This window comes from Panthera onca, chromosome F2 (assembly GCF_046562875.1).
Source record: "Panthera onca isolate mPanOnc1 chromosome F2, mPanOnc1 haplotype 2, whole genome shotgun sequence".
In the NCBI taxonomy this organism is placed as follows: domain Eukaryota; kingdom Metazoa; phylum Chordata; class Mammalia; order Carnivora; family Felidae; genus Panthera; species Panthera onca.
In genome coordinates, this window is record NC_138356.1 from 37,263,728 (window position 1) to 37,276,600 (window position 12,873).

Sequence of the window (12,873 nt, forward strand, 5' to 3'; positions counted from 1 at the left end):
GGCTTCCAAGACATTTCGAATACTCCATTTTCCTTACTGGCTACTCCTTCTGAGTCATTTTTGCTACTTCCTACCCATCTTCCTGGTTTCTAAACATTGCAGTACCACAGTGCTCAATCTTTGAGCTTCATATATATCATCCATTTTCATAGCCTTAAATTCCATCTATATACACATGAGTTACACATGTATCTCTAACCCAGACCTCTCTTAAAAAATTTTTAATTAGCTATTTTGAGGTATAACCTACATTCAATAAAATTATACAATTTATGAGTTTTGACAAATGAATACAGTCACATAACCACCACCAAAAGCAAGATGTGGAACATTTCTTTCATCCAGAATGTTCTCTCCTGCTCTTTTGCAGTAAAAACCTCCCCCCACACCCTGCCTCAGCTTCTGGCAACCACCAGTCTGCTTCCTGTCTTTAGAGTTTTATCTTTTCTAGAACTTCATATCAAGAGAATTATCCATTATGTGATATTTTGAGAATGGCCTTTCACTTAACAAAAAATTTTTGATACCCATTCCCATTATTACATGAATCATTGGTTCTTTCCTGTTTACTGCTATGTAGAATTCCTTGCATGCATACACAACAATCTGTTTATTCATTCCCACTTGAGGGAAATTTGAGTTCAAATAAAGCTACCAAAAATTGGCACATGTGGATATTTCATTGTGATTTTATTTTGCATTTCTTTCATAACCAATAATGTTGAACATCATACATAAGCTATCATACATATGATATCATACATATCATACATACATATGTACATTTAGCATTCATACAACTTATTTGTGGAAGTGTCTACAAATCTGTCACCCATTTTTGTTGTCATATATTTATCTTATTATTATTAAGTTGTAAGAGTTCTATTATGGACGCAAGTTCTTCATCAGATCTACGTTTTGCCAATATTTTCTTTCCATCTGTACCTTGCCTTTTCCTCTTCTTAACAGAGTATGTTGAAGAGCAAAAATTTTACATTTCAATTCATTCTTATTTTACCACCTTTTTAAAAAAAAATGTATGGTTTATACATTTTGTATCCTAAAATGTATTTGCCTAAACTAAGGTTATAAAGATATTTGCCTATGTTTTCTTCTATAAGTCATATGGTTTTAGCTCATATTTAGGTGTATAATCCACTTAAAGTTAATTTTTTAGAGAATGTGTGCTAAGGGTCAAGGTTCATGTGGTTATCCAGTTGTTCAAACACCACTTATGGCAACAACTATCCTTTCCCCATTGAATTAACTTGAAAACTTTGTTGAAAGTAAATTGGCTACACATGTATGTATCTATTTTGGGATTGTCTTTTTATTTCCACTTTCCTATATGTCTATTCTCATGCCAATACCATGGTATTTGATTACTGCAAAACTTTAGAGTAAGACTAGAAATCAGATAATATATACGTTCTCAAATTTTGTTCTTTTTCAAAAATTGTTTTGGCTACTTTAGCACTTTTAATTTGCCTATAGATTCTTGAGTCAATTTATAAATTTTTACCAAATAATAAAAGGTGCTAGGATTGGACAGATTACATTGAATCTATAGATAATGTAGGGACACTTGACATTTTAACAATAATTAGTCTTTCAATCTGTGAATCTGGAATATGTCCCCATCTTTGAGATTTTCTTTACTTTCTTTCAATAAATTTTATATTTTTAAGTGTATAATTCTTGCACATATTTTATAAAACTTAAATATTTCATATTTTAAAACTATTGAATACTTTAATGCCATTAAAATGTATTATTATATTAAATTCAAATCCCAATTGTTGGTTGTGAATATATAGAAATACAATTAATTTATTGAATATTGACTTTGTATCCTGCTACTTTGCTATTTATATATTAGTTCCAGTAGCTTCTTTTTCTCCCCAGTATCTTCTTTGTAGATTCGCTAATTATTGTTTTCAATGTAGATGATCATGTCATATGCAAATAAAAGCAGCTTCCTTTCCAATTTGTGTGTCTTTTGCTTCCTTTTCTTATAATATTGCACTAGCTAGAAATCACAATGAAAATAGAAAAGAAATGGTGAGAGTGGGCATCCTTGCCTTGTTGCCAGTCTTCAGGAGAAAGTATACAGTATGATACTAGATGTAAGGATTTTGTAGATGCCCTTTATCAGATTGAAGAAGTCCTCTTCTATTTCCAGTTTGTAGAGTTTTTATCATGACTGGGTGTTGAATTTTGAGGAAAAAAATGCTTTTACTGCATCGATTGAGGTGGTTATGAATTTTATCTTCTTTATTTTCTGTTAATTGGTGAATTATACTTATTTTTGAATGTTAAACTAAAACTGAATTCCTGAGATGAACTTTCATTGGTCACAATGTATTATCCTGGGGCACCTGGGCAGCTCAGTTGAGTGTCCAACTTCAGCTCAGGTCATGATCTCATGGTTTGTGGGTTCAAGACCTGCATCAGGCTCTGTGCTGACAGCTCAGAGCTGGAGCCCGCTTCAGATTCTGTATCTCCCTCTTTCTCTGCCCCTCCCCTACTTGCATTTTCTCTCTCTCTCTCTCAAAAAAAAATGAATGAAAATTTTTTAAAATGTATTTCCCTATGCAAATTACAGCCACAATGAAGTATTACCTCATGCCTGTTGAAATGGCCAATATCAAAAAGACAAAAGATAAATTCTGGCATAGATGTGGAGAAAAGGTAATCCTTGTGCACTGTTGGTAGGATTATAAATTGGTACAGCCCCTAAGGAAAACCGTGTGGAGGATCCTTAAAAAATTAAAAATAGAACTACCATTGATTCAGCAATTCCACCTCTGGGAATCTATCCAAATAACGAAAACACTAACTTGAAAACATATCTGAACTTCCACGTTCATAGCAGCATTATTTACAATAGCCGAGGCATGGTTACCAGAGGCAGGGAGTGGAGGGAAAAGCAATTGAAGGAAAGTAGTCAAAAGGATTAAGCTTCTAGATATAAGATAAATAAGTAGTAGGGATGTCCAACATGAGCATTATCATGAATACTATTGTATGATATTTAGGAAACTTGTTAAGAGAGTAAATCCTAAGACTTCTTATCACAAGGAGGAATTTCTTCCCCTTTATTATTTTCTTCTTTCTTTTTTTTTATATTGTACCTATATAAAGGTGAAGGTATATGGATATAAAGGTACCTATATCTATTGTGAAGATAGATGTTAGCTGAACCTATTGTGGTAATAATTTCATAATATATGTACATCAAACCATCATGTTGTGTGCCTTGAACTTATACAATGATGTATGTAAGTTATTTCTCAGCAAAAGTGGGACAAAAGACGTATTATCTTTTTTTATATATGGTGGACTATATTTGCTAAAGTTTCACTTAAAGAACTTTTCACTGATGCTCTTGAGTTTACAGTATGTTACTCTAACTACAGTTGAGTTAATCAGCTTCCAAGATGTTCTCCAATGATCTCTGTATTCTAATGTTCAAGCCCTAATATAGTCTACTCCCACACTGAGTAGAGATGACCTGTGTAAACAATAAAACTGACAGTGTGTGATTTCTTAAGCTAGGTAAAAAAGATATTGCAGCTCCCAACTTTTTTTTTCTTTTTTTTTTTTTTAATCACTCATTGAGGAAGCCAGCTGCCGCCCTGAGGACACTCAATATCCCTAAGGAGAGTTCACACAGAAAGTAACTGAGGACTCTGGCCAAGACCCAGCACCAACTTTCCAGTCACATGAGTGGGCCATCTTGGAAGCAAATTCTCCATTCCCAGTAAAGTGTTCAGATGACAGAAACCCCTTTTAATCTTAACTGCAGCCTCATGAGATATCTTGAGTCAGAGCCAACCAGCTAAGCCCATCCTAAAGCACAAAACTATGTGAGATAACAAATGTTCACAGCTGTTTTAAGTTGCTAAACTTGGGATAATTTGTTATTCAGGAATAGGTAACTAATACAACGATCTACCTTCAAATGATAAGTCATTTCATGCACATTATGAGGAACTTTCAACCCAATATTTCTATTTCATCATCCTGTCCTTTGAGCTATTTTATCATATACTTTATTTCTACATATGTTTTAAACCCAAAAATACATTATTTCTATTTCACTTTAAGCAGTCCATTATCTTTTTAAAAGACTTAAAAACTCAGAACATAAAGCATTTTATATTTACCATATACTTACCATTTCTAGTACTTTCCATTCCTTAATAAAGATCCAAATTTCCATCGGGTATTTTTCTTCTGCCTGAATAAGTTCCTTCAGCATTTCTTACAATACAGATCTGTTGACACTAATTTTGTTCACATATGTTTGTCTGAAAAGTGTTTATTTCACTTGCCTTTGTGAAAAATCAGAAAGCTGGCTGTAGAATTCTAGATTGACTTTTTTTCTTTTAATACTGAGGATTGCCGGGTGCCTGGGTGGCTCAGTCGGTTAAGGGTCCAACTTCAGTTCAGGTCATGATCTCACGGTCTGTGGGTTTGAGCCCCATGTCGGGCTCTGTGCTGATAGCTCCGAGCCTGGAGCCTGCTTCTGCTTCTGTTTCTCCTTCTTTCTCTGCCCTTCCCCCACTCACACTCAGTCTCTCTTTCAGAAATAAACATTAAAAAAAAAATTTTTTTTAAATACTGAGGATTGTCTTCTGTGTTGCATAGTTTCTGACAAAAAGTTCCTGATGTGAATATGTCTTTTTTATTCTGGCTACTATTAGGATCTTCTCTTTATCATTGCTTCCTAAAATTTGATTATAACGTGCCTTGGTGTGGTTTTCTTTATAATTTTCCTCCTTGGAATTTGTTGAGTTTCTTGGATCTGTGCACTCAGAGTTTTCATCAGGTTTGGAAAAAATTTGGCCATTTTCCTTTAAATATTTTCTACCCTCTCCCTACCTTGCTTCTAGGATTTCAATTCTAAATATGCATCATCTCCTGACATTGTACCTCAGGTCATTCATGCTCTGTTCACTTTTCTTTCAACCCTTTTCCTCTCTGTACGTCATTTCTATAGTTTCTATTGGTCTGTTCTTTTCTTTTGTAGTTTCTACTCAGTTTATCTAGCCCATTTATTCTTCCTTTTGGGTATCTATTTTTTTTTTATCTCCTGATGTTTGATTTGGGTCTTTTTCATATTATCCGTTTCTTTTCATCACATTCTGCTTCTCCCTACTCTTGTGCTAATATGAAGTAAATTTATAATAACCAATTTTAGTTACTCTATCACCTCTGTAATTTCTAGTTGTATTTATTGACATTTTTCTTGTGATTATAGGTCATGTTTCTGCCTTTGTGAATTTCTAGTAATTTTTACTGAACAGTGGACATTGATTGAGACCTTACATAAATAGGTGCCATATTTTGTTGGGTTCCTTTTAATAGTGTTGGGCTTTCTTCTGGCACACAGTTAAGTTGCTTTGAATCAGTCTGACTCTTTTGAGGCTTATTTTTAAACTTCGTGAGGGAGACTCAGAACATCCTTTAGCCTAGTGCTAATTTAGCCTCACTACTACTTAACTACTAAGGTACCCTTCTGAGGATTCTCTCCAATGCCCCACACAACACAAGGTCTTTCCTCTCTGACTGGTGAAAATGATCCCACTGAAAATCATCCCAGTCTCATGTGAGCTTTAGGAATTATTTGGCTTATTGCTTTGCAGTGGTCCTTCCCCCTGCCTGGGGTAGTTGCCTCTCTCACATGCATTTATCAGTACTCAGACTAAGGTCAAGAGGCCTCTGAAAATTTCTGAATCAATCTTTCTCTCTCCCTCCTCCTCTCTCTCTGTCTCACTGTTTCTCTTCCTCCCTCCCCCCACCAAAAAAGATTCTAACCACCTTAGCCTCTCTGAACTCCTATCTCTATTTCCTCCATTCAGTGAGACCAACAGGCTTTGTTTGAGTTTTCCCTCCCCCCACTGAAAACTGAAAACTGAAAATTGCTTCCAGATGGCAAGCCAAAATAGGGCAATAAGGTTCACCTTGTTTGTTTTTCCTTCTCTCAGGATCCCCAGTGCCTGTTATCCAATGTTTTGAAAACATCATTTTCCAACTTTCTACTTCTTAAAGGTAGGAGAATAATTCAGTCCTTGTTAATCTATCATGGCCAGAAGAAGTAGTTTTCTCCTGAAGACTTTATTTAAATATCAAACCACTGGTTGGACACCTCTATTTGTAAATCTAATAGGTATATCAAATTTAACATGTACAAAGTTTAACTCTGATCTCCTGTGCATGCCCCACATCATGTCCCTCTTTCAATATTCCCTGTCTTCAAAAATATATCCAGATTCTTATCCTACCACAACCATCTGATTTCACTCTAGTTTCCCATCACTCTTTGCCTAAATTATTATACTAGTACCTGCATGAAGCAGGCTTTACTGCATAAAAAATATCCTTCCAAATCTCAGTGGCTTCCAACATAATTTACTTCTTGCTCATAAATCTACAAGTCTGCTGTGACTTTCCTGTGCTTGGCTGAGCTTTGCTGGGTCATCTTGTCTTGGCTCTAGGCTGCTGGTCAAGTTCCTATCTGCTCCATGTCTCTCATTCTGGTGCCCAGGCTAAAGGAACACCTGCTACTTGGGCTACACTTTTGACAAAGCACAACAGGGCTGAAGAAAACCAGCTGTGTCTTTTAAAGCCTCATCTCTAGATTGGCATACAGTAACTTTTCACTCACATTTCATTGGCTAAATCAAGTTCAATGAGCAAATCCAGTTTTAGTGGGTGGGTAAAATTTACTCTACCTAATGTAGAGGATAGGAATGTGAATATTTGTTGAATTGGTCTACGGCAGCCTCTTAGTTGGTCTTCCTGTTCTTTCTCGGGCCCTTTTCAGTCTGTTCTTAACATAAGATTCAGAGTGATCTTTTTAAAACATTCCAGGTCCCTTCTTTCCTAAAAACCCATCAATAGCTACACATTTCACTCAGAGTCCACACAATGGCCTATAATGTCTTGATCAGTCGAGCACCCAGTCACCTTCTGATTTCATTTTCTACCATTGCCTCCTCACTTTCTCAGTCCCTGTAACATAGGCCTCCTTGCTAACCTGGAATACTCCACGCATATTCCTTTCTCACATCATCTCACACCTGTTAGGATGGTCATCATCAAAACAACAAGAGATAATAAATGGTGCTAAGAATGTGAAGAAAAGGGAAGCCTTCTACACTGTCGGTGGAAATGTAAATTGGCACAGACATTATGGAAAACAGTAGGGAGGTTCCTCGTAAAATTAAAAATTGAACTGCCACATGATCCAGCAATTCCTCTTCTGGATGTTTATCTGAAGAAAACAAAAACACTGATTCAAAAAAATACCTGTACCTTTATGTTCATAGTGGCATTATTTATAATAGCCAAGACATGGGAAAAACCTGTGTCCATCCATAGATGAATGGATAAAGAAGTAGTAATGTGTGTGTGTGTGTGTGTGTGTGTGTGTGTAAAAATATTATTCAGCCACAAGAAACAAGGAAATCCTGCCACTTGTAACAACATGGATGAAGCTTGAAGGCATTATGGGGGTTTTTTTTTGACTTTTTTTTTAATAAATTTTTGTTTAACGTTTATTTATTTTTGAGACAGAGAATGAACAGGGGAGGGGCAGAGAGAGAGGGAGACACAGAATCGGAAGCAGGCTCCAGGCTCCAAGCCATCAGCCCAGAGCCCGACACAGGGCTCGAACTCACGGACTGGACCGTGAGATCGTGACCTGAGTCGAAGTTGGACGCTTAACCGACTGAGCCACCCAGGCGCCCCTAAAGGCATTATGTTAGTGAAGTTAAGTCAGGCAGAGAAAGAAAAATACTGTATTATCTCCATTGGAGAAAGGGGAGGGTCAAGGTACAAACTCCCAGTTAAAGGACAAATACTAGGGATGTAATTAATATACAATATGATGTAATTAATATACAATGTATTAATATACAATTGCTGAATGATATACAGGAAAGTTTTAAGACAGTAAATCCTAAGAACTCTCATTACAAGAAAATTTTTTTCTTTTATTTTTTCCTCTCTCTATTGTATCTATATGAGACGATGGGTGCTAACTAAACTATTACTACAATTATTTCACAATATATGTAGATTGAGCCATCATGCTATATACCTTAAATTTATACAGTGATGTACCTCAATTATTTCTCAATAAAACTGGAAAGATAATTTGCCTCTCAGAGCCTTTGCGCTTATATTGCCCTCTATCTAAAACATTATTCCCCCAGATGTCTCACATGCCTCTCATCTTTACTCAAATATAACCCTCTTGGTGAGCCTTCCCGGAATGCCTTATTTATCATTTCAAAGCATTCAATGCTCCCTAGCCATCATTTCTGCATTATTTTTCTCCATAGGACTTATTATACTTTACGTTGTTTATTACCTGTCTCTGCCCACTAAAATGTGAACTCCAGGAAGGTAGGTCATTTTTATATGTTTTATTCATTTCTGTATCCTCTGGAATAGTGCCTTATACATAATAGGCACTCAATAAATATGGGATGAATTAACAGTAAGCTAGCATGAGTAACAATGCTCTATTATTATAAATTGTCTTAATAGGGAGAACCAGTCATTCTACCAGGAAAAGTTTGATGTTCAATCTGCATCTATCCTTTGAATTCAGAGACCACATCTAGACTGATGAAGAAGTTCAGGAATCCCAGGGTAGCATTTTAAAAAATAACAACAACAAAACTTTAAGGAGTTTTTAATTATAAAGAATATCTTTGAGGAGCTTATTGCAAATTTAAAACTTGTACAAACAGGAATTATACAATCTAGGAACCTCTAGAAAAAGTACACATTAGGGCATTTGATGATTTAGAGGAGGTCAACCCCTATTCATTTTGGGTATATATATATATATATATATATATATATATATATATATATATATTCGGGGCGCCTGGATGGCGCAGTCGGTTAAGCGTCCGACTTCAGCCAGGTCACGATCTCGCGGTCCGTGAGTTCGAGCCCCGCGTCAGGCTCTGGGCTGATGGCTCGGAGCCTGGAGCCTGTTTCCGATTCTGTGTCTCCCTCTCTCTCTGCCCCTCCCCCGTTCATGCTCTGTCTCTCTCTGTCCCAAAAATAAATAAAAAACGTTGAAAAAAAAACCATTTTATATATATATATATATATTCAATATATATGATAATTCAATATATATGATAAACTGACTTTTCATCAATTTTAATATGCCTCTCTCCTATGCATATGGAATATAAAAGATGCATATTAAAATTGAAGAAAACTCAGTTTTATGGTCTCTGAAGGGAGTCTATAGAAAGTAAACTTTGAGGACCAATGAAATAAGGTATACAAAAAATGCTTTGCAAAGTTTAAAGGAAATTAAGTTTTAAAAATGCAAAATACATTTTTTCATGTTTATTACGATACAAAAAGTAAGTCAGGGCGTTGGGTTTACCATGGCACCTGTGCTGTCAGGACAGTAAAAGTTTCAATGCCCACCAAGAGGACACATAGACTACTTTGGCCACTGCCGTAGAGGGCACTGATAGCAATGGAGGCATGGAGAAGGGAAAGGAAGAGAAGGGAGCTAAGGTACATAGTTAATTAGGAATAGAAAAATGCTGCATGTCTCTAAGCTAGTGCTCCTCCAACTTTAGTGGGCAAAGGAACCACCAGTTCTTGCTACAAACCCAGATTCCCCCTCCAGTGACACCAGTCATGTTGAGTATGGGCTGGGGTCCAGCAAACTGCATTGAACAGGCACCACAGGCAGTTGTGGTGGTGAGGCGGGGGTATCAGTCTTCAGAAAGCACTGCTTTCAGGCTCAATTCACCCTCTCCCGTGCTCCTGTTTCCCACCTTCATTTTAGATGTGTTCTTAATAATGGCCAGAAGGTGGCATGCATAACACCTAACTCCAGAAATGTAGAACCAAATATTCTCGCAAGAATTGAAGAGTTACGTCATCCAGAATACACGCCTCTGTTCCCAATGGAGACAACACAAAAAGACAAACGTTTACAAATAGGAGCAGCAGAAAGGCAGTACTTTACTGACAATTATTATCTCCACTTGACCACTAACACCACATGAGATAACACACATTCTGAGAATCTTTTTCATTTTGAAATTGTAGCGTGTAACTCTTGGAGCACCTGGGTGTCTCAGTCAGTTAAGCATCCAACTCTGGGATTTCAGCTCAGGTCATGATATCACAGTTCTTGAGACTGAGCCCCGCGTAGGGCTCCGTACTGACAGCACAGAGCCTGCTTGGGGTTTCTCTCTCTCTCCTCTCTCTCCTCTCTCTCTCTCTCTCTGCTCCTCCCCTGCTTGTGCTCTCTCTCTCTCTCTCAAAATAAATAAATAAACATTTTTTTTTTAATAAATTGTCGTGTGTAAAAGTATTGGCTTACAGATTATTCTGGATTTTTTAAAAAGATGCCTGTTGTTTGATTGGTTGCTTGCTTTCAGCCTAAATGTCTGTCAACTGACAAATGGATAAAGAAAATGTGGTTTATACACACAATGGCATACTAGTTGGCAATGAGAAAGAATGAAATCATGCCATTTGCAGCAACGTGGATGGAACTGGAAGATATGCTGAGTGAAATAAGTCAGTCAGAGAAAGACAGATATCCTATGTTTTCATTCATACGTGGATCTTGAGGAACCCAAGAGAAGACCATGGGGGAAGGGAAGGGGAAAAAAAAAAAGTTGCAAAGAGAAGGAGGGAGGCAAACCATAAGAGACTCTTAAGAACAGAAAACAGCCTGAGGGTTGATGGAGGGGTGAGGGAGAGGGAAAAATGGGTGATGGGCGTTGAGGAGGGCACTTGTTGGAATGAGCACTGGGTATTGTATGCAAGCGATGAACCACAGGAATCTATCCCCAAAAACCAAGAGCACACTTTACACACTGTATGTTGGCCAATTTGACAATAAATTATATTAAATATATATGTATAAATATAATGTATAAATTATATATGTACATATATGTATAGATGTATATGTATACATATATGTATAGATGTATAAATTGTATATGTATACATATATGTATATATGTGTATATACATATATATAAATTCAATATGTTAAAAAATAAAATTTTAAAAATTTCTTAATTTTAAAAAATTAAAATAAATTAAAATAAAGGAGCTAGATTTGCTAACAACTATATAAGGATAAAAAATAAAAAAATAAATAAATAAATAAATAAATCATAAATAAATAAATAAATAAATAATAACATAAAATACTGTAACCTACTCAGTTTTCCCTTTGAAAATGGCAGTAATAAACTCTCAAGGCATTTTATTTCAGCAGTTCCCATAATGTAATCTTTACTAGGCTCCTCCCTTCGTAGCAGATAAGCCTCCCAGTTCAAAGCTGTGAAGAAGTGGTTTTTCAATCATCAGAGAACTTCCTCCTAAGTCTGCCAAAGACAGAAGGGACAGCATCCTGAGAAGACCAAAATAAAGAGACCATCCCAAATTGTTCTCTTCTTCCCCGTAGTCTCTGGGGATTGGGGTGGTGAGGTGGGGGTGTGGGGTGATAATGGGTTCTGTGTGTTCTAAAGAGCAAGGCACATACCAGCAGTTACTTGTATCTCATTATATTGTAATTCTCTGTTGTTAGCCCTGAACCTCTGGTAAACATTGTTGGGGGCAACAGAGCGGGCTCAGCTAGCTGTGGTATATTCCCAAAGGGGTGTGTGTCTTTAGCTAGGCCTGGGTGCCAAAGGTGGCAGGCGGCAACATCTTCCCTGAGGGCAAGGGTGGTGCTGGCAATGATGATTAGTGAGATCGTCAAGAGACAGAGGATTTAAGGCCTGGGCACCTGGTCCCATAGTCCCTTCCCCCACAGTTGATTGTTTAAATCAGGTGAAAGGTTATTTTGTGTGGAACAACAAAAAAAAAATTATTCTTTAACTAGGTGTCCAAATATTCCAACTTTTGACACAAGCTGCTTTGTAAACGCTGATTGCAGTGACTTTCTTCATAATACATAATTAAAATAAGATGCATCAAAATCTCTTCCTTTTCTTTACAATCCCAAATATGGGCTTTCTTTTGAGAGGAAAACTCTATTTTCCTTGTGGAAAATTAAGGAGTTCCTGTAAGAAATTGGAATGACATACCAGAAGGGATATCCTTAAAGGGGGATTAAAGAGGAAGTTCTTCACAAACCTAGACTGCAAAATGGATTATAATGTAGCCAGTGTTACAATTGCAGTCATACATCAAAGACTAAATGTATATTCTTTAGCTTGTCAAAACGGAGCGGAAGTAGAGCCAGGGACACAATGGAAGCCAAATGAAACTTGCCAGCATGACTGACTGGTTTGCTTACTTGGAGCCCATTGAAATGTAGACTAAAAATACTTTCTCTTTCCTTCCCAGACTCCTTCCTTCCCCAAAACCCTCCTTCCAATTCTGCCTTCATTTTGTCACTTTCTACTCTTGCTCCTGTCCAATTGTGCCACCTCACCTCTTTGAAACTTACGTTTTTGTCTTTAATTTCTTATTCCAACTCATTTCTTGTATGTCTTTCATGCTTTTCCTTTATCCTGATACCCTCTCTTCACTAAGTTTTTTTTCCTACTTCCATAAAGATTACTCTAAAGCTGTCTAAAACAATAAAGTAAATATTGTCTTACTTATTGTTGATGTTTTGTGGAAATTACATATGTATCTTTACAAGGACAAGATCTTTATTTGTTTGTGGTAAAATGCATCCAGTGCTATATGCACTAGGTACTCATTGAGAAGATCAGGGAGAGCAATTTTACTTAGACCACATTATCTCCTGAGACCCTTCAAATATTCTATCTTGTGCCACTATACCTATGGTGCATATGGGTTAACAGCATTGGCAGTACCTGGGAGCTTCTTAGATCT

At 36.7% G+C, this 12,873-nt stretch overlaps 1 protein-coding gene across 5 annotated transcripts in view; it reads right to left on the reverse strand.

Annotated features, from left to right (window-relative positions):
- Positions 1-12,873, reverse strand: part of LOC144615080 (uncharacterized) — a 213,269-nt gene that overhangs the window by 175,015 nt on the left and 25,381 nt on the right. The window contains exon 1 of one of the 5 annotated variants that reach the window (XM_081792294.1): positions 4,181-7,955. The exons of the other annotated variants lie outside the window; for them this stretch is intronic. The gene's annotated coding sequence lies outside the window, so the exon portion shown is untranslated. Of the gene's footprint in view, positions 1-4,180; positions 7,956-12,873 lie in introns of those variants that run through there. 5 annotated transcript variants of the gene reach the window in all.